General features: G+C 37.3%; 1 protein-coding gene across 1 annotated transcript in view; it reads right to left on the bottom strand.

Moving 5' to 3' along the window:
• Positions 1-13,787, bottom strand: part of FRY (FRY microtubule binding protein) — a 183,113-nt gene extending 169,326 nt beyond the window's left edge. The window contains exons 1-2 of the mRNA XM_087721282.1: positions 13,696-13,787; positions 10,356-10,442 (exon numbers count right to left, since the gene is read on the bottom strand). The gene's annotated coding sequence lies outside the window, so the exon portion shown is untranslated. The remainder of the gene's footprint in view (positions 1-10,355; positions 10,443-13,695) is intronic.
• Positions 13,788-23,590: the final 9,803 nt, after the last annotated feature.

Genomic DNA, 23,590 nt, shown 5'->3' with positions numbered 1-23,590 from the left:
ACATATGCATTAGTAGATCATGTATTCCAAGGATCAATTCCAGGACATAGGCATTAATGGTACATTGATGGCTAAAGAAGGTGATTTGTGCATTGTGACATCAGAATGCAAACCATCTTTTTTTGTAGTTGGATTTTAATATCAGTATATCAGTCATGAGGTTTGTGACATGTTGTCATAGCTCATGTTTCAGCCTCCTCTATGAATGGCTATGCACCAGGGGCTAATTAACTGAGCTCATTCTCACCTGTAAGGTGGAAAAAACAGAAGTGTGTGTGTGTGTGTGTTTGTTTCAGAATTGATATTTCTAAAAACCCATTTGAGATAACTATATAGCCTCTACTCCAGGGCTGTCACTCACGGCCCGCGGGCTAGATGCATCACATACTGGCCACGCTCACACCTGGTTTAGCAAAGGAGAAAAAAGTCCCAATGTATCACATGACAGTGCTGTGACACCACAAGTTTGACACCCCTTCTCTACACTGTATTATCAGCAACCTATGATCATATCTTTTTATTTAGCTTAAATGAGGAAGAGATTATTAATTTGATGAGAGAAGAGACAACTTTTCATTATATTTCAGTCCTTTCAAACCTCTGCATCCAAAAATACTTGACTTCAGAACCCTGAATGACAAATATTCATTAGGGTTTACTGTAGCTGAAATCAATAATAATACATTATTTAAAGATGAAAGTGTTCTTTGTGTTTTCCCATTTAAAGAAAAATGCATCAAATGAATTATACAAAGATAAATATAGGTTATCATATGCTAACTTCCTTAACACTTGTAACCATTTGAACAGAGTGAAATATGCTATACATATACATAATAGAGATAAATGTAGTCTCAGGCATACATACACTATATATAAACATCCTTTATTATTATTAAATGTCAACGTACATTTAACAATTCTTTTTTCAACTACAGTTCAATAGTAGTTACTCCAGTTAACAAAACATTTATACCTATAGCTATTGATAAATCTATCACATTTTAAATAAGTTTAATTATTCCTTCCTGCTTATAAAGGGGCTTCTATCATAATATGAAATATTTATTGTTGCATATTTATGTAAATCTCAATTTCATAATTTGTAAAACAGATCATAACTAATCTATGTACATTATCAAAAATTTCAATTATATTTTCAGAGGAAATCTTTTTCAAATATATATTTAAGGTAGACTTTCCTTTTATTATTAGTTTCAAGTCCAGCTTAAACATCAATAATCAAATGCATCCTTGCATCTAATGTAATGGATTTTGCATCGGCCAAAGAGACTAAATCTTTTTATACCAATTATACGGTTTGTCTATCCCTTCTGAATGCAATTTAAGAAGGCTCTACCAACATTGAAGCTAAGTAAAGAATCAACTGCATTAATATCTATATGCTGAAGCTGTAACATTGGCTTTTTTGTGCTAGTCCATATTTTTGAAATAGTCTGTTGAAGAAATCAATGTTGGTCCTTTCTTTTTTGGCTTTTAAGACCTAAATATTTTTGTTATTTCAGTTGGCACTAAAGTATCTGAACTGTTGAAACAGTTTTATCTGGATTTCCCATTTAATATTGTTTTAATTAATGATTGTTAAATTCAATTTTAGATTTTTATATGATTCTTTTAGAATTTATCTCCTCTACACTGTAGTCACTGGAAAAATTATTCTTGAGCTCATATTTCTCTATAATGTTATTTAGCATCAAATTTAATTTGCTTGTCTTAAGAAAAAAGGCAATGTAGCTAGAAACAGCAAATAAGTTTGAGTTAAGATATTTGAATTAATATGAATTAATGGAAGAGATGCACAAAAACATGTAACCAGCTGATATACTTTTTTATAACATATACTTGTGTTTTTTCTTTTTTTTTCTTTTTTTTCTCCTGCCTTGTTTTTTGTCTTTTTTGTGTTTTGATTCCCCCCCCCCCCACGGGTGTGGGCATGTGTTGTTTATGTAACAAAAAAATTATTATTTAAAAAAAAGAAAAAAAAAGGCAATGTAGAGAAAATGTTACATTAAAGAAAAAAATTAAATATAATACAGTATAATGCAATAACTAGATCTGTTTCTGCAGTCATACCCCTATGGGATACATTTCCCAAAAATCTACACAGTAGATAATGAAAAATCCCTGACGAATTTCCATTTTATTTTATTGTGAGCCATGATTCATTTTAAACATACTGTTTAATAAGCCAACAAATGGGCCTCTTTAATAAACACAGTTCTGAATCCTAAGCAATGATTTACAAGTCATGGTTATTGTGTTTGCATACCATGCTAAGGTAAAAGCAAACAATCATATAATGATTTACCAGAATGTACAAATATAGAGACTGTATATATGCTTTTCCCTAAGCATGTTACCTTCTCTCTATTATTTCTTACAAGTCCTGAACAAAAGATATTAATCCAAAAAAGAAGCAAGCAAACATACAACTCTATATCTATCTGCTATCTTTATTTCTCGAAGTCTTTTTCTTTCTTTCCATATTGTAATTAGAGGGAGAAGGGGGGAAATGCCCTGGCCATTATAAAAACAGTCTGATCCTGAATATAAAAATGTAAAGATTCTAAAATAAAAAAATGAATGAAAAAATTCCTGTGTCTCTCCCAAGCTATAAAGACTAGCAAAGTAGAAAAAATGACAAAATTAGAACTCAAGAGAGATTGCCATCTGATTTGCACTAAACAAGGGTACAAAATATTTAGCTGTTTTTGGTACTTGTAATGAGAAATTTGAGTATGGGTATATCTATTAGCTTCCAGCCAATCAGTCTTTATGAGATTTTTGAGTCCTGTTTTTCATGACTTTTTGAACATTTTTGGGTCATTTATTTGGACAATTTGCACATTTATTCTAAGGATTCTGTTCCCCAGTCTTTAAATGCCTTTGTGATCATAATCTCTATGTTTGAACAGTCTCTATTAGGGATATTTGGGCTATTATACTATTAGACCACCTACTGCCACCGGTAGCCTCCCACCGTCCAGTGCGATCCCACAGAGTTGGCTTCCTCAGGGTGCCGTCGGCCAGACAGTGTCGGCTAGCGACCCCCAGGGGGAGAGCCTTCTCTGTCTGCAATGAGCTGCCCCCAGAGCTTCGTATAACCCCCGACCTCCGGTCCTTCCAACGCGCCCTAAAAAGTTGGCTTTTCCAGCAAGCCAGCCTGGCCTGAACAAAGCAAAATAAATTATTGATCATTGTTAATTTTAATTTGATTTTTTTAAAAAATGTTATTGTCAATTCTAATTGGGTTTGTTTGGGATATTCTATTTAATTTTTTTAAGCTTTTGTATTATGTGTTTCTTTTAATGTTGTAGGCCGCCCTGAGTCCTTGGGAGAAGGGCAGCATATAAATCTAATAAACTAAACCAAACCAAACTCTGATGGAATTCAAATGGATCCAGGTAAATGTAATTTATTCTATTTGGGGGTGTGTGTGTCATATGGCATCTGTAATGTTTTTAACAAGCTTTGGGTTCACCAAATAAAAACTTTCAGCTTTGTTTCCATCCTACTAAAGGGAATTATCTTTCAAGGTTAGAGCTGAACACAAACATTTGGAATACAAACATCTCATATACAGGGCCAGGAGGTGCACAATTCTTTTTTCATTTTAATTTTTGAATATCTTCCATTCCTAATTCACAGCACAAAGAAGCGAATGCTCTATCTCATATGTCTGAATATTTCTTAACCCAAGAACTTAAAGTTTCCTACTAATTAGTTTAATATACAAGCATAATATATATGCAATAATAATTTATTGTTAAACCTAAGCTAAAATCAGTATGTAAAATTATTTCCGATTACATTTAAAAATGTATGCAAATACATGTCCATAACATATTCATTCTAATCAAACCAGGTATATCCAGAACTGCATAGATAATAAGTATAAACTGGTATAATTTCTCAATTAATCAATCAATTATGTACATACCTTGTTGAAGGAAAGGAGCATAGTGCTGCTTTCTGGATGACATTATGTAATGGAGTCAAGGGTTCTTTTTAAAACAGATATATTTGAAGGTTTTATTTGGCTTTCTGATCCATATGTCTTGAAACTCTCTGACACAGTATTTAAAACATTGCTTTTTCTCTAATGGAAAGCTAAATTAAGCCTTTAACAGCAGCTTTCGATCAACGTCATTGTAGTTCATTAATATTCTTTAGTTTTGCATATATAAATACATCATGCACAGTTGAGCAAATTGATTTTGTGAAACTAGCCAGAAGATACTGTTTGTTGCACTGCTGTTTATGAATGTTTGGCATATGCATGACCATTAAAGAAAAAAACATGTAAATAATTCCTAATGTTAGCAGTCCATCCATTATTCAAAATCTCAGTTCTTTTTGTGTTCTTATAGGTAGGTCACCATGACAACATCACCTTTCACTTCCTTATCTTAAATAATTAACTCTGTAACCAATTTTGCTTTCAACTGTTGGATTATTTGATGTGACACTGTTGCATCATGATCTCTACACAAAGTTCAGTATTTTTAGCTGCAGAAGTATTCTTTTGAGAGGACTTCATTGGATGAAGTCCTCTCAAAACTGCAGAAATATTCTTTAAGCAGAAAGGTTGATAGGTCATATAGTCAGCCTGGCATTTAAGCCTTAGGCAAGTGAATGGACTAACAGAGAAGGTACAGAGCATTTGACTTCTAAAAGATCACCTAAACCAGTGATGGCTAACCTTTTCCCCATCACATGCCAAAAGCAAGAGGAGAGCAGCAGGGTTGTGTGCTGGCGCGCCCACACTCATAATTTTATGTGCAGGACCCTCCCCTGTGCATGTGCGCGTGACCTCCTCCACCCTCACACTGTTTGCGTGTGATGGACCTGTTTTTCGCCCTCCCTAGGCTCCAGAGGCTTTCTAGGAGCCTGGGGAAGGTGAAAATGCCTCCCGGGTCCCTGAAGGCCCTCCGAGGGCTTCCTTGAAGCCTCCGGAAGGCAAAAAATGGCCCTACGGGCTACCCGGAAGTCTATTCCCGAACATCTGATTTGCACATTAGACCGTTTTTGCCCTCTGGAGACTTCAGGGAAGCTCTGGAGGGCGAAAAACAGTCAAAAATGAAGGCCAAAATCAGCTGACCAGTGCGCACATGCGCACTGGTGCTGATAGGGCAATGCCTTGCGTGCCATAACAAATGGCTCTGCATGCCACCTGTGGCACGCGTGCCATAGGTTCGTCATTACGGACCTAAACTTAATTGTTCATCATTCTTTTTTATATACTCCAGCAAGTATTATTGAGCATCCAGAAAATATAAGGCTTTCATTTTAAGATTTTGTAGGTGGCAAGAATGTTGAACTATCTAGGAACAAAGAAATTCAAATAATAGAAAGTTTGATCTTGGAAACAATTTTATGTTTAAAAGTCAATGCATAGAACAGCAAACGAGGAGGATTGTATTGTAATTCACAAAATATAAGAATAGATCATCAACTAAGTGTATACCAGAAACAAATTTAATTTTCAGTCCCAAATAAGTTTTTACAAAACAGTAAAAAGGCAAAATAATTTCCCTTGAGTTGTATTGTATTCCCATGAAAGGTCCCTGTGGCTTTTGGACAACAATTTGGAAGTGGTTTACCTCTGCCTTTTGTGAAAATTTTTAAACATCCCAATCTAGTTTATAGCCTTGGAATTTTCCAGTGGTCTTCTGTCCATGTAGTAGTTTAATCAAATTACTTTGATTAATATTTTTTCCCGATTATCCAAGGTTGGCTATATGCTGCCACCTGCTGTTGGCAAAAACACAAGGCAACTACACAACCAACCATGGTACTTTTTATCACTGTTATCAAGGACTCAGTTTTCAAAAATGAAAAGATGAACAAAGGGAACATTGCTTCCAGACAACACATCATTAACAGACGTATTATATTTATTGCTATATAAAATTTTATATAATTTAATAATGTATTAACTATAAATTCGAATAAATTAAATTTTAAAAGTTAAAGTATATATTCCTGTTTCCTTCATGAGGTAATATAGTAAGTTCTCATAAATGACCCAGTTAGGATATTAGATTTGCTGTATAAATGTGACTGTTTTGACCTAACAAAAATGATTTACCAAAATCAATAAAGTTAAAATAAAAAAAATTCAGCAATAAATCAATATTCTCAAATCTTAAACAGGGAACTATCAGATTTACAATTTTTAAACTTAAGGAAACTAAATAATTTCATAAATATATGTAATATTAATTTAAGCTCTAGTGAGAGTTACCATGTTAGGCAGTAAAATCTACTACTACGTTTTACAACCACTAGGTAATTTTCTGCATCTTTTTGCTCCCATACATTGGTCATCCAGATTTCTGCAGCCATAATGTTATCCCTATATTAATATAAAATAATGTAAGTTTAACATAAATTGATTTCAATGATTTATTTATTAACTACATCCACAATTTTTGCCTTATTGAGTATTACTTCACTGTGATTAAATTATGTTTTTCCTTAATTCTAATCCCAGAGATGGGATGAGATGAGGTGGAAAAGGTTTTGAGATTTTTTTCACAAAAGATTTTTTGGTATGAGAAAATGTCCAAGGAATACAGTCCTCAACGTCAGTTTCAAAATCATGTTGTCAACACTACCTGGCAACACTTCTATGATTTTACTTGCCAGGAATTTAACCAGAGACCTACGTGCAAACTATGTGCTACTCCTGGTAAATTACAGCCATTTGGGTTTTCTCTTATTATTTCTTCTTTTTTAAAGCTAAAAAGATCCAAACATAACCTTTCTTCTCAGAATTCATAATTAATTTTTCTTTCTATCCCATCTATATTCTGTGAGCAATTTAGGCAACTCATGTATCATAAAAGTACACTAATACAGAAAAAAATCAAGAGAAAATCATTAAAACAGATGCCCAAAATGTTTAAATGATACTAAATATTTCAATGATTTAAACATGCAAATCTTATTAAAGTAAATTGCTCCAGATCCCTAATTAATAATTTTGGGTTTTTCACTATGCATTTCAGTTCTTTTTTGAGATGCAATAACCAGAATAATACAGAATACCAATATGATTGCACCATAAATGCAAAACAGCATTAGCAGCTTTTTTTTACTTGGACCAGAATTTGTCCTTTTTTCATACTCAACATACTCCTTGCTGTTTTTAAAGGAATTGAACAATCCTCATTTTTTTTTCTCTCATTCAATTTCTGCTAGGTCTATAATAGAAATGGTTTACACTATTTTTTCTTGAGCAGTATTACCTTTTATTCTCTTTCCAACAATGAAATTAACTACATGAGAGGCAAACAAATACAGTGCTTCCAAAAGTGTTAGTTTCAGAAGATAATCTTTTACAAAAAAAATTACAGAAAATTCAATACCACTAAAAATACAGTTTTGAAAATGGAGATCTCATTCTAGTTCCAAGATTCACCCAAAAATCAAGGAAGAAAGAGAAGTATAAAAGAATATGTATGGTCTGTCAAGCAGCATTATCTTTATCCACTGCAATTAAGAAACATTATGGGTATATCTAAGCTCTATTCTGAAGGAAAAGATATAAATGGGGATGAGTTCAGTAGCTTTAGTACGTCAAATAACGATGTCAAAATAATCTTACCTAGTATAAATCCAATGAAACCTGGTCCTTCACTCTTATCAGTTTATTTCTATTTGATCTGACAAGAAAAGCCTTTCTTGTCATCAGAGATAGACAGGGGGCAGATTAAGAATCTACTTTTCTAGTTTTGCTGCAAGTAGCAGCAAAAATGATACAATCTAAAACATTATGACGTTATGTTTTAGATTATATCTTTTTTATGCTACTTGCATAAAAAAATATTGTGGATTAATATGAATAATTAATGCATTCTTTATTATTGGCAATTGAATATTTTAATTGTATGTCTTGATATTTCAATGAATGTTGCATATTGTGTATAAATTATCTTGAAAGGTTTATTACATTACATAAATGTCTCTTAGGGTGTTGTACATTGTTTTGAGTATAAACAGAAATTGATTATGAGACCTCAAAAGCTATTTGATGTTCTTTGAAAAATTTTAAAGGTATTAATAATGCATGCTGTTTACTGTGCTTATTCCTAATCACTTACATCACTGCTATATACTTAAAGCAAAAGCTTTTGTTTAAAATTATTTTAATATTTTTGAAAGGTATATAAAAGGCTAATTAAAAGCATAAGTAATAATATATGAATGATACTTGGTTCCTGATTTAGAATCTGCTATCAATAAATATTTGTTAGATTGCATTTAAAATCATAACAATTTAACACCAAATATCTGTTAGACTGTCACTTAAAATCACAACAATTTCACATTTTAAATCACAATCAAAAATATAATTTTTATTTTTGTAAAAGAATTAGCATCTAAACTTCCTAACTAAATCTTTTAACATATGGGGAAATTAATTGCAGGTTTGCATTAAATAGTTTACAATATTGGATCATCATTTGGTAATGTAAAGTCACCAAAGTTCTTCATATCCAAAAAGATGGAAGCAATTGTGTAATACTGTCTCAATTTTTAGTTTTATTTCTATGTAACTATAACATTCATCTCATAATAGCTCAGATAATAATATTGTTGGATTCCATAAATTTTATAAATGGAAGGTAAGAAGTGAAGAGATGAGCTATGGGTTTCCCTATGGTGCCAATCTGTCTGTGGATTTTATTCCTTAGAGGAGTTCTCTTAACTCTGTGCCTGCTATCTTTCACTGGCCTTTTAATTTAAAAAGTACTTTGTATTGTTAATTTTAACTTTATACTGTTTCAAATATTTTTTATTATTATTGTGTTTATTCCATTTTTCAATTTTTAATTTTAATCATGCTATTGGAAAGCATATCATAGTATAAAATAGATTATTCTGTATGTTTGCTTTAACAAGAAAGAAGAAAACTTTCATCAGTTTCTGTTCAGTAACCAGCCATGTAACTTTTGCCTGAAATGAATCCGAAAATAAAAACAATGATATCTACAGCACATTGTTGTGGTTACCAGTAGCATTTATATAGAACTTGTTATTATTATCTATATTATAGTCATCATTTGTTAACCTTGTCAGCTTTCTGAGCTGTGGTCTTAAATTCCCAGAATTTTCCAGGGTGCAAAGAGGTTGAAACTAAGAAGTCAAGGGAAAGATATTTGATTTAGTGAAACTTCTATCAACTTGGATGCAAGTAATTTTTGGCAATTCCCTTTCCAACTTGATCTTCTTCAGTTCATTCTTTGCTATAATTCAAAGAATATCCTAATCTTCTGGAGTAAATTTCAAGGCACCCCGAGATGTAAACCTCTTTTCTTCTGATAAAAGCCTTCACTGGATAAAGTATAATTCTATCAGCAAAATATCATTTTGGGTATCATCCAAGTCTTTCAAATTGCATGCAATGAAAAATGATGTCATTCTTGGATCAGACATTTCATCCATTAATTATTTAATAAAAACATTACAAAATGCCATTAGTACAACTGACATATATACAAGCATTCAGAGTTATGACCATGCCTGATTAACATAATAACTATGGCAATCCACAAAAGAAAGCAGTCAGTAATGCTATGCAGAATTGTCATTGATTCAGTATGGTGTAATGTCATTAGAAATAATATTTAAAATTCTCAAATAAAATATACAAGAATAGATTATCATCAGAGTAATTTATAATTCTTTTTTTTTCATCTTCCAATAGCATAAAACCACAATATTTTTTACTATTTAGCTTTAAATGTGGTACTTCCTTTTTCATTTTAGTTTCTATAATCCCCACCTCAATTCCAGAAGCATGTTTTAAAGATTAGATATCAAGGAGAAATTCAGCTGATTGAGATAATTGTACATTTTTTGTTACAGTGTAATACAGGTATTTATCAAAGCTCACATTTGCACTACATTACTCAGTAACCATAAACAAGCTATTTTATCCATTCTATCTGCAAGATAAGAGCAAATAAATATAAATTTATTTATATTTATAAATAAATATAAATAAATATATTTATAGAAATACATGCATTCAAATGTTGTGATTGCTCACAAGACATAAGCACCTTGAAACTGATACACAAATTCTAACTATTATTAACTATTTCACCTCTTATATTGGCTTTTTCCAACAGAACTACAAAGTTGTCATATTATGTCATCATATGCCACAAATATCACTACTTCGTCATATGACACAAATGAAATGCTCAAGGCATTAATGATGACATTTTTCATCTGTTAAGTATAAGCTCCCTTAAATCAATAATTTCAAGTATCTAAAATAAAGTTAGTACAATACAAAGTGATAATCCAATTATACTTACAGTGTAGCTGAAATCAAAAACCAGACACCTGTCTTATTCTTTGTATTAAAATATTATCTTACAGTCTTCTTAAGTACCCATATTTATCTGCAACAAAAAAGGTAACAAAAGAAATATAATTTTACTAAACAATTATTCTCTATGGCTTAACAAAAACAAAAGTTAAATTGAAAAAGAACTAAATATACTTTTTTAAAAGTTACTCTCCATCTTGATGATTTTCTAAATTTTTGCATATCTTTCCCATGAGTAGATTTTTGTGTTAATCTTTCTGATAAATATAAAGTGCATAAATAATATAAACATTTTGTGCTTATTTCATTAGTTCCATCACACAACATGCCATGTGGCAATATGAAAAACTAATCCTTCTCTTGGATTCAGTACTGGTTCTACATATTTTAGCCGCAATAACTATAACCACTGGTATTGATAATCAATTGCCAACCTTGCTGAATAAGAATTATGGTCCATTCCTCCCTGACAAACTGCTTTAATTGTAACATCCGGCACTTTTTCAGATTTTTTTTTTAAACCATTCATTATAGATCTTGCTATAATCTTCCTATGGGATTTCGGTCTAGACCTTGAGATACCATTCCAAATTTTTGTAGTTGTTCTTTGTCAGTTTCTTGTTGTTATATCTGGGCTGTGTAACCTACTTAGGCTTCACTTTATAGCCCATGAGGGAATATTATCCAGATGACGTGGCAAAAAAAATTAAGGCACTCTTACTTTCATGTTTGATAGTATGAGGTTGTTACTGTGGAACAGAATAACTAATACCAAACAATATCAGTAAATAATACAAAACAATATCAGTAAAGCCTGACAAGATTACTTTTGTCTCATGTGTTTACAGAACATTTTTCCAGAAATGTGGAGAATCATCTTGACCAACTTTGAGACAAGACCATTGTTTTTAGTGAGTCATGGCTTTTACATTGCTACCATCCTAAGAATCCTATTTTTACCCAGTGTTTTTCTGATGGTAGGGTCATTCTGTCTTTAGACAAGGCAAAATGTTTCTATGGTGTTTAGGTTGTTTGTGTTTACATTGACAATTTTATGTTGCACTCTTGAAGTGACTGACAAAATAGCCACTTTAGGAAGATTCATTATTGTTATAAATCTTCCCAATGTTAAGATAATGTCTCTGGTTGTGGAGTGGTAGAGAGCTGTAATTTTATAAATAGTTTAATAAACTAAATTTAGCAATTGTATCTAACAATCAATTACGCCTACACGATCTTTGGAAGTTCCTTTTAAGTGAGACATGAGTTGACTCTACAATCTGGTAATAACATTATTGTGTTGAGAGAAACCAACATGCATGTCAATTATATAGGGCAGGGTACACTCAAGATGTCATTCCTGTGAGGTAGTCCTGTCAGAAAGCACTCCCAGATGAACAAATTCTACTTTATTGTAAGGTTACCTTAATGGAATCTTTCAACTCTGACCTCTACATTTTCTCCCGTCATATATTCAGCCCAAGAAATTAGGAGAGTCCTTTCTGAGATATTTGCCATACCCACATTCCTGCTGCATACTAAGTTACCTCTTATCTGACCATTTTCCTGGTTGAAGTTCTCCCTGTCTCTCAAGATCATTCCCACACCATATACCACTACATCTGATCCTATTTATCTTATTAATTAAACTGAGCTGGGGAGAATTACTTCACACTGGTAAATCTACTGGATGATTTTATGTATGGGGTAAAAGAAACATATATGAACACTAGTGTTATTTGTTTCTTCTGACTTCTTTTATGAATACTACATCACACATGAAATTTTGAAAACATTCAGTGAGAAAGATATGCAAAAACTCAGCAAATTCAAAAAATGAATTCTAATTCTTCAACACAATTACACAAAGTATTGATAAAATATTGCTTATGATTGTTCTGAAGTGCATACATATACACATATTTTCAGTCTCATATATAAGGATGTACAATAAAATGCATTTGATTTTTTATACACAATAAATGTTAAACAAGTGAAAGCTACAATTTTAAAGACACTTTTGTGCACCAACTTACTGCTTTTAACGGAATCAAAGAATAACATTATTCATTCATGAAATGGTAAGAACTATTGATGTTAAGTGTAATCAATTACTCCTTTTATCATCTTAATAGCTACATTGAGTGGCTGAGTAAAAAATTAATTGAAACAGAGGGCTACAACACTACAGATGTTAACTTTGCAAAACTCTGCATTATTATAAATCTAATACTTTTTAAAAGCCAACCAACACAATGATTTGGAAAAATTAACAAATGCAGACGTTGACCCAAATGATATCAACTTATTTCATTTATTTTTGTTTTGGCTATAAATACTTTGCAACATTCAGCATCACTTGCTTCCAAATATGACTAAAATCAGACTGTTCCAGTCTAGACAGAACACTTTAAGATTACCCTATTTAGGAAAATGCATTAAAATATTATTAGAAATGGCTGGTGAAGTCACTTCCTTCTCACTATTTAAATATAGATTAAACTATTTATAAAGGCACCTAAGTAAATAAAGTATATCCCAAAATAAGTTAACTGGCACACATATGGCAGCCTTTTCTCAGGCTTTGCTTCAAACCAAGAGAGGGCAGCACTGGTCACCCACAAATATCCAATTGGTCCGCCTTAAATACCGAAAAAACAAACAAACAAACCACCTTGAAGGAGAATGTTGTAAGTAAATAACGATTTTTAAAGTACCCCTACACCTCTTCTCCAAAATAATAATTTAAAAAAGGAAAGGAAAGAAGCACCCATTACTGAAAAGAGAGAGAGGGGCTTTTGTTATTGTGGGTATCCCAGATGGGGCAGGAAAAGCAAAGGGAAAGCAGGAGACCTGGGCGACACGTGGGGCAACGAGTCATTCAACAAGGAGTTGGGAGCAGAGAAGAGGCGCAGGCTTATCACAGAATAGGGCACGACAGGTGGTGCTCCTGAAAAGCCAAGTCCAAGAGGAGAGCGGCGCCTTTTGAAACTCCACACCGGAGCGGAGGGCACCTGCTCGATGCCCACGGGCTCCCCTGATCCATTCCGGGTGGGGATCGGGGAACTTTCCCACGCAAAGAGCAAACACCCAAGGAGGGCCGCCTGCCAGCCGGAGGAAGGGAGAAGCGGAGGACAGCCGGCAGCCTCCCCCCCCCCCCACACACACACCTCGGTCCCCGTTTCCAAGGCGCGGCTCTCACCCCCACCCCCACCCCATCCTCCCTCACCCTTGGAAAGAGCCGCGCGCTCGAGTCAGTGGAGTTCCGTCGTGTGGACGCCGCCAAGAGCGGGCGAGCCCTTGCCCGGCCGCTTCCCTCCACTCACCCCGGGGCTGCCGGAGCTGTTGGCGGCGGTGGGGATGATGGTGATGGAGGAGGAGGAGAAGGAGGAGGCGGCAGCCGGCTCGTCTTCCTTCCCTCCCTCCTGTCAAGTGGCGCCCGTTCCCCACCCTCCTGACGTCGCGTGGACAGGATCCGCCCATCATAACACAGAGCCGGGCACCGACTCCCTTCCTCTCACCTGGGTCCTTCTGCCCCTTTCGTAATGAAGGCGGGCGGGCGGGCGCGGGAAGCGAGATAACCCCGAGATAACCCCGCTTTACGATCGCGCCCGTCCGTCCGCACGCGCCTCCCCACCTCCCTTGGCTCTGCCTCTTTTGTCTTCTTCCACTTCGCGCTCCTGTTTGCCCGCCCGCCCGCCTGTTTGCCCGCCCGCCCGCCCGCTTCAAAGTTGAAACGAAAGAACAAAGGAGGCCGTGCCATTCCTCCTGAGAGAACGCGGTTTGTTGCACTTGCGCCGTCGCTGCACGTGGCGCCCTGTGCCGGAATATAAGCAGCAGCTGCTCCGCTCCGACGACCGGCTTGTCGGGGGAAATGCGATTCGATAAGGCCCATGGGGGAGGGGAGGTGGGGGGTGGTGGAAAACGAGATCAGTTCTCATATTTATATTTCACTCTGTCTTTGAAGTGTTGATGGTAGCATTCTAATCCCTGGCGCCAAATCCCATAATCCCAGCAATCCCGTGAAGAAGGTAAATTAATCTGCCCAATTTCGCTTTCCAGATTATGTCAGAAAGTAAATTAAACAGGACCAATGAAACATGGCACTTCTCAACGCTGGCTATGGTACCTCCTGAATTTGAGGTTAGAAAATGATTCAGATTTTAGAATGCCACTGTAGTAAGGTAGCAGAAATAATAAACACCCAGCCAGGAGCCATAACCAGAGAAAGCCACACACGTAGCCAGGAAAAGGTTACACTCAGTCACAAAAGAAACATGAGAATAGGATTAGGAAGTTGGGGAAAACTCCGAATCTAGCAATGACCAGTCAGAATAACAAAAACACAAAATCCAATTCCAAGATAACACAAACATAACTATTTACATAGAGCAGACACCTTTGTATAAGCGCCAAAACAGGAAAACACCCTCCTCGTGTCATGATAGGATTAGCCCAAGGACAAGACACTGGATGAACGAAATCCGAAGACAGAGGATCAAGATCAGAGCAATCATCCAGAATAAAAGAATTTTATAAAATCCGAATTTACATAATAGCTTGAAGCAAGAAAAACTGTATAAAAAGGAAATCCAAACTGTATATGGTGTGCTGCAGACCCGGGAATGATGGAGCTGTGTCTCATCCTTCCCGTTCTTTCTTTCTTCAATAAAAACTCATAACTTCCAAGCAGCTGTCTTCACGAAACTTTCTTTTAGCGTCGGTGGTGACTCCCGGCTGGGAACAGACCGGAAACCTTTGCCTTCCAACACCACCATAGGTTATTATTCTCTCGTTGATTTTCAAATGATTATATTGAGGTTCCTGAATCTTTAAACTTTAGCCTCTTTATTCTTGCTGACGCGAAAGAAAGTCTATGGGAGAAGGACAAAAGTCTCAGGAGAAGGCATCAAAATACCCTCTTTTTCGTTCTGAATATAAAGAAGTGTAGGAAGTTATCACCAGCCCTCTCCCAGAAAAATGAAATATCCTAGGAAATATTGAAAAGGCAGAATATTTCTCGATGTGAAAAGAAAGAAACATGTTTTAAAAGACAGAATAGCTGGCTGTAGCTTCCTGCCCATCCTCACTTTGTCAATGGGCCATTAAGAAGGCCAAGCCAGTCCCTTTACATAATAAAGCGTTCTCCACTTCAGCTCCAGGGGATGGGATTAAGGCATGATAATATTGGCACTTTACCCAACTCACCACATGGCATCTGAGAACTCAACCAAACCTGGATTCAAAACGCAGCCTAGAGAGTTGTCCCTGCATGGCCCCATGGGAGTCTGACAACCAATCAGAATACAAGATCAAGATCAAAGGCCAGAGAGGGCATAAAACCAGGGACTCAGCATCTGAGTCTTTCCTTCTCTTCTTCTTCACCAACATTGAAGCATGTGATCACCTTTTCTGTTCAGGACTCAAGCCATGTAGTCCTGTCCACCAATAAACCATCTTTCCAAGTAGCCTCCATGTCTCCAGTGTCTTTTTCCCCACTTGGAGCTGAACCCCGAAGGACATTTCTTTCATCAGGAGAATGCAAAAGTTGACAGCATGACCAGCACTGTGGGTATTGGGATGTGCTGTATTTTGTTTATTTCCAATTGTTTATTTCCAATTCCTTCAGTGCTACCTGAGCTCAGCCAGGCTATAAAGGTCTATGGATTTCAAAGAATACAGAATCGAGGATGCCACAAAGCTACAAAGGAAAGAACTTCCTGCAGGGAGGAACTTTACTACCCACCATAAAAACTCATGCTGCATCTACTTTGTGGCCTATAACAGTCAGTTGGATGATTGCCTAATAAAGGAAGTGGCAAAATAGGGAAGTGTGTTCTTTTCAATTGTGTGCGCATTTTCCCACTTGAAACTAAGCTGTCAGAGTGCATTTACCAACCTATTTGAGCATTTTCATTTTTTCCAACGCAACAGAATGATGGAAATCAATCAAGTAAAAGGACTCAAGATTTCCCCGTGTCCCTCAATCTGTACCACTCCAAAAACTGAACAGAAAAGGACCACGTTTGGTGTGTGGAAAGAGACCAAGAAAAGATAGATCAGGGCTAAAAAAATAAAATAAAATAAGATTCGGCCAGGAGCTGTGTAGAAAATCTCCAAATTTGCCACTGCATCCTTCTGGAAAAGCAACTTAGCAACAGCTTGCAATACTGATGATCGGCTAATCCCCCCGTCCCTCCCTTTCTGTCCTCTCTCTCTCTCTCTCTCTCTCTCCCTCAGTCTTTCTCCTGGTCACATATCCCGCAGCAGCATATATATCAGTGTTTCTCAACCTTGGCAACTTGAAGATGTCCGGATTTCAACTCGCAGAATTCCCCAGCCAGCGAATGCTGGCTGGGGAATTCTGGGAGTTGAAGTCAGGACATCTTCAAGTTGCCAAGGTTGAGAAACACTGATATATAGTATGCGTTCTGCCATGTGCTTTCCAAGTATGCATATACACAGATATAGATGCAACATGTGAGAAAGGCAGAAACCCCCAGAAGCATATAAAGAGACAATATGTATGTGCCAACTCTGTGTAGTCCTTGAAGAGGAAGTTTGTTTTCCCCCCTCCCCCCAACACATGTATTTGTTACCTAGAGGCAATACAAAAACTTCATTGGCCTGCTGGTAAAAGGAAGCAAAGAAAATTTAGGCACAGACGTTCTGCATGCTTTCTTTTTATCTTATTTAAAATACAACATGCAATATAAGATGCAATCGAAAGGCAACTGCAACCTACATTTGTAACAAGAACATCAGGAAAAAATACATTGCTAATCAAGTTTTAAAAAAGGATGTTTGTACAATGTTTTTTAACAACAACAAAAATTGACAAAAACAATATTAACAGTAACAGAGTTGGAAGGGACCTTGAAGGTCATCTAGTTCAACCCTCTGCTCATGCAGGAGACCTGTACTAGGGATTCGAACCGCCGAACTGCCGACCTTTCTGATTGACAAGCTCGGACTACCAGGTCTGTCAATATCATGTCACAGGTTGGGCAGACTTTCACTTCTTCATTTCTTAACATGAAGAAATTTAAATTTAGAAATATTAGTACATTGTAAGGTGATAAATGCTGTTAAATAATTGAATGTTTATCAGCCTCTGCTGATATTAAAATTATAGAAGCCAAAGAATTGTTTTACATTTAATAAGTGTAGTGTTATTGTCAGTAGTATTAGAATGGATGCTGGCGAAGAGGAATGACCTGGTAAAACTGGAGAGTTTCGGGGTAAGCATATGAATTCAAACACATTGTCCAGCCTTATTTCATTAAGCAAATGGAAAAGAAGGCAACTTAAAAGAGTCTTAAGTTGAAGAATAAGACATTCCTCTTAAAACTACAGATGGAAGAATAATGTCTATTTTGAATTTGTCTGCCACATGATACACTAAGTATTTAAAAAAAAAACTAGAACCATGATAGTGAACCTCTGACACACAAGCCAGAAGTGGTCTCTCCCGGCACATGAGCCGTTGCTCTTCTGGATTCCGGTGCGCCGGCAAGCTGGTCTTCATGCATGAGGGAGTACCAGAAACTGAAAGAGCAGCTGCTTGGGTTGTATGCGCACAGTGGCCACTTGGTCTTCTGGTTTCTGGCGTGCATGCATGAGCAAAGATCAAGTGGACAGTGCACATGCATGTGTCAGAAACCGGAAGATCATCTTCCTGGCACATGCATGCACACTGTGCAGCTGCTCTTTCATTTTCTGGTGCTCCTGCGTGCATGAAGTCCAGGTGGCTGGCACACCAGGACCCGGAAGAGCAATGGGAGCAGAACTGCCAACCAGGACAGTCGAGCCTGGGCTTCCCTTCCTCCCTGCCCAAGGGGCTTCTTGCAAGGCCCCAGCCCACGGCACCAACATGCATCCACGTTCTGGAGCGCCTGGCTGGCTCCGGGGCAGCAGGGCAGCATTTGCTGGCTGGGTGCCCTCTGCTCCTGCCACCACAAGGGGCGAGGGGCCAGCAGCGGTTCTCACAGTTCCACTTCTGCCCAGGATGCTGGAACATCCAAGAGGAAAAGGAGGAGGAGCTGGTCTCCCTCTGGGGCTGTGGAATTAGGTTGTTGGTGGGGATGTCCCGCCACCCAGAAGGGGACCAGAGGGTTCGCAGGGAAGCACGAGGACCCCCGAAAGGCAAGGTGGAGCTAGAGCATGCGTATCAGACACTTGGTCTTTGTGCACACATGCGCACCAGAAACCAGAAAACCAGGTCGACGGCACACATTTGTGTGCCAGAAACCAGAAAATAATTCGGTGCCGAAAAGATTCCTGTTTCAGCACTCGGTGCCAAAAAGGTTTACCAACATTGCTTTAGAATATCAGGACAAGGCTGGTGCTACATCTGATAGGGTTTCTGCAGATTTTCTAATAGACCTTTATATGTGTTACATGGAGCTAATAACACATGATCATCAGATGGTAGCATTCTTTTTCTGCTATCCTTGAATTATCCATTTTTTAAGCTTAGATCTGCTAGACCGCGGGTGTCATACTCGCCGTATCACGTTATCGTCATGTGATGTTTTGCGGTGTTTTTCCCCTTTGCAGAGCTGGGGTGGGCGTGGTCTGCGCATGATGCATCCGGCCTACGGGTCACCAGTTTGACACCCCTGTCCTAGACCTATTACAGGGATTGGTTAGTAGCCTAATGTTCTGCATAAAAAATTATTAATGCTACTGGACCTATATTGAAACGTTGTTCAGCAAGAGGGGAAAAAGTGAGAATATTAGACAGGCTTTGTACCATACGGCAAATATAAATCTGTGTTTAAAAATACCATTTAATTAAGGCACAGGAACACTCAGGGATGAGTTAAAGGTAAAAACAAACACAGGCTGTTAAGAATATTGATTTCTGGGACTTTCTTCCAAAAACGTTATGAAATATTGAAGAATGCCATGTGCTTGCTCATTAGAGATTTTCAGAATGTGGTGATTTGCTCAACCCACATGCACAAGATTGTGCTAGCATGCACAGGCAACTTTTTGCATGATTAAATGTATCACATATAATGAAGAAATAGCCTGGTAAAGAACTGTGTTTCCTTTCTTTATATGCTTATCCATTATTATTTTATTTATTATGCAATAGATCAACAATAAATCTGTGTTAAACGAGAAAATTGGATTACTTTTTGCATTTAGTTGACAGAACTAAAGAACTGATTTACAATACTCACTGTTTCTGAGCAGAAAAATTTAGTCTCCAGAGATTTCTGAAATTGGACAATTGCAAGTTATTTTGGCAGTGTTAGCTGTAAGATTCTTTAGTGAAGATACCCCATTTTACTCCTAATTTTCCAGCTAATAGCAGCTGTATTGTGCCGCCCTTATTCTTATAGTTGTGGAGAAGATTCTTCTCTCTCCCCAAATCCAAATGAGCTTAAATGGAAAGGTAGAATTATTAATAGTGTACAGAATTCTCTTGTCACTGGCAGCTGGGCAGGCCCTGGACTGAGTCCAGGCTTGTTAATCTGGGGTGGTTGTTTAAAAGTAAACTCAAGAGAGTTTATATTATGTTGCCAAATGTTCATCGCTGCACTGTTTTGGTCCATTGCACTTTGTGGCATTACCTGAGTAATTTGAAGTATATGTGCATTTTGACAGAGGCTGCCTAGACAACTCCGGGAGCTGTTTTATGGGGTCTAGTTGACTTATCTCTTTTCAATTGGCTCATGCTACAAATACATGAAAGGCATTCCAGGGCTTATCTGCCTTTGTTAATATAATGCTGAAACATTCTGTGACATTCATAATGGTTTCTGTGTTTAGAAAGTATATTCCCCAGATATTTTGGTAGAGATTCACAGATGGTGAGACCCTCTATCTGGCTCTTCTGGGTCTTCTGACTCTCTGCTCCAGGTTCAGCTTTCTCTCATACAGAAGAAGATGGCGTATGTAGCTCAGTTCTCCATAATTCCCAGTACCATAAATGGGTTCCTGTTCTGACCGCCCTTGTCCCACACCAACACACACTCTGAGCCAGAGATAAGTTACGGCATTTAATTAACAGACAGACAGGTCCTTGGAAGCAAACCAGCACGGACAAGCTTGGGCAGCAATAAACACAAATAAGGCTTGGCAGCAATCCAGCCTGCCAAGCTCACAGTAATGTCCTCCCACATTCAATCCTGCGTTGACTTCTGCAAAGTTGGGCGTGTGCACAATGAGTCTTTTTATGGTCTGGAGAGGAGCCTAATGGCCACCAGCTGAGTGCAATTACCTCCTGTAACTGCGCAACTGTTCCTGACGCCTAGTAGCTCTTCGATGGCGGGCATCCAGGAACAACTCACTACTGGCATCTGGCTCACTCTTCCTTGTCTCCTTCCCACTGGTCCAAGGCTCAGGTGCCTCCTGGTGGCCAGCCAGCCTCTCTGCGCCCTGCTTGGAGTCAGAACCCTGCTCCACATCCTCCAGAGCTGACTCATAGGGCCCCTCACTGTCGGAGTCTGGTGGCAGCTCCAACAGTTCCTGCTGGGCCACAACAGGTTCCTATTAGGGATTCATTTAATGTACTGGTTCCTTGTGATTCATAGTGGAGAGGAAACAGTCAGGTCTTACCTATATCTCCAGCGTAGCTAAAGTGTGGTTTCAATTTTTCTGTTTATTTTCCAGCTTTTGCTTACTATGAAACAAAATTTGTGTGATTTCTGCTTGGGAAATTTACCCGCGTTAGAAAAGGCCCATTTTAATAGTGCAGCTAGTTTGTCACCATCTTGGCCCTTCCCCAAGCATTTAGTTTAAATTTAGCTCACACTTTGCCTGCTATGTTGACCATGATCGTGAATCATTTCCATCTTCTAAAAAATATTACATTCCGTTTGGCATTCTTCACACAGCCGTCTTAACATTCTATGGAATTTATGGAAACCATATTTGTATCCAATAAGCCCTTGGTCTTTAAATATTTATAGACCTATTGTTCTAAACTGCCTAAAGTTTTATTTTGAATAATGTTGATTAATCCTTTAAACAACAAAAAAATACTGCATTCTTAAGAGTCAGTCTGCAAAATGTGATGATTTATGACTTTCTGGCCTGTATTGTTGGATTTAGCTCCAACAAACACACAGTCCAGCTTGCATCACAGCGGGTATAACAGACAAATATACTACATTTCTGCAGTGTTCTTGTGAATACCAAAGGAGCCATGTTGAAGAGAAATGCTTCTTATCCAAAACCCATTTCTTTATAAGTTAGAGCAGAATAGAAATATCTGCTATGTAGAGTCAGAAGCTCTGACATGAATGCTCTTATTAATTCCTTTGTAATCTCCTGCTTAGTGAACCTTCACAAACAACATTTCTTATCCTTCGGTTCCTCCATTGTTTTCCCATCATTCCATTCTTTGTCTGTTAGTCACAGCACAATAGAAGCAGCTACTACATGACTCAAGTATCAATGTTTCATTCAGTGTTCCACCTCTCCATGTTTAGCAAATGCCAAAGAAGAGTATAAAACACGAGAGTTACAGAAAAGTGGGCATAAGTAACAAATGGAAATAAAAAAGCAAATAGCCACCTTCAGAAGAAAAAAATGGATTTGGTGTCTTTGTCACTTGGAATAAGATAAAAACAACAATAACATTACTTAAAAAAAAACACCAAAGGATCATTGACTTGGGGAAGGGAGAATGGATATGCATTGACATTGGTTTATCATAGGTGAAGGTTCCCCTTGCACATATCTGTTAGTCGTTCCCAACTCTAGGGGGCAATACTCATCTCTGTTTCAAAGCCGAAGAACCAGCGCTGTCCGAAGACATCTCCGTGGGGCATGTGGCTGGCATGACTAAACACCCAAGGAGCACAGAATGCTGTTACCTTCCCGCCAAAGATGGTTCCTATTTTTATGCTTGCATTTTTACGTGCTTTTGAATTGCTTGGTTGGCGGAAGCTGGGACAAGTAACAGGAGCTCACTCCGTTACGCAGTGCTAGGGATTTGAACTGCCGAACTGCCAACCTTTCTGATCAACAAGCTCAGCGTCTTAGCCACTGAGCAACCGCATCTCTTCAGTCCCCTTAAACCTTTCTACTGGTTTATCATACAATCCTGCTAAATGAAAATGTAGTTCCTTTTGACTTGTAGCTCTACCCTTTGGTCCCACACTCTACCACCAAGTAAATTTCCATCATAGTAAAATTATTATTCTTAATCTCTGTCTCCTGAACAAACATGATGACCCACTCCATTCATTTCCCAAGTAGATTATTGTACTTTTCTTGCTTTTAGTTATTTCCCTATGGTCTCTTTATACAGTAGTCTGCTGCAAAAATCATTAATGTTTCAAATGGCTCTCATCATGTGATGGTCATCCTTAAATTTTTCTACTGCCTTCTTATCCATTCCCAGAACCAATGAAAGACCTTTGCCCCGTCCTTCTTTGCCATCTGTGGCATAATTCTCTTTTATCTTTTTGCCCATAAATCCAGATGCACTCCTGACTAATAATATGTGGGGCCATGCTCTTTTCCTCATTTTCTGACTGTCATTGCTCTCTTTTTTTCTCTCTTCCTCATTCTCTCCTTCTTCCTCCTCATGCAGAGGCTTCTCAGGAAGAATGATTTGCCTTTGACAGCAATTACAACTGAGATGGCTTTAGAAAGAAGGCTGAGGATTTAGTTAATCAATGTCCATCTTTTAAGCCACACACACTCAAGCAGACATGCACAGACATGTAAATTCAGGAGATAATTGCAAGCCACTCTGCAAGCAAAATTAGACAGACTCAACATCTGCACTTCAGAAAAAATGTATTGAAGCTTTCATTAGCTCCTGCTGCTACTGCTCTCTGCACAAATGTCTGTTTTGCAGCTTTTTTTGAGCAAATGGGGAGAAGAAGATCTATTTGTATTCTCTTGAAATATATACTGTATTTAACAGAACCTGAGCTGTGAATGAATATTTTAAAAGCAATATTTTAGACTGGATATTTCACCAAAACGTTTTCAAAGATATAATATTATGAACAGAAGATAACTAGCTTTCTCTTATATTCATTACTACATATCTTTTCATTATTTGTATGGATCTCTATGGTCTGAATTCATTTTCTACTACGTTTTACAACAGGATTATAATAAAATATAATTTTAAGCAAGAAAGCTAAATAATTCTGAACAAATTATTATTTAAATGAGAGTCCTAAGGCAGTGGTTCCCAAACTTTTTCAGTCCACTGCCCCCTTGGTGCTACAATCTGATCCTCAG

Source organism: Thamnophis sirtalis, unplaced genomic scaffold (genome assembly GCF_051295495.1).
Source record: "Thamnophis sirtalis isolate CommonGarterSnake01/CBP01778 unplaced genomic scaffold, rThaSir2_p1.2 scaffold_8, whole genome shotgun sequence".
Classification (NCBI taxonomy): domain Eukaryota; kingdom Metazoa; phylum Chordata; class Lepidosauria; order Squamata; family Natricidae; genus Thamnophis; species Thamnophis sirtalis.
This window is presented reverse-complemented; position numbering and strand designations above follow the sequence as displayed.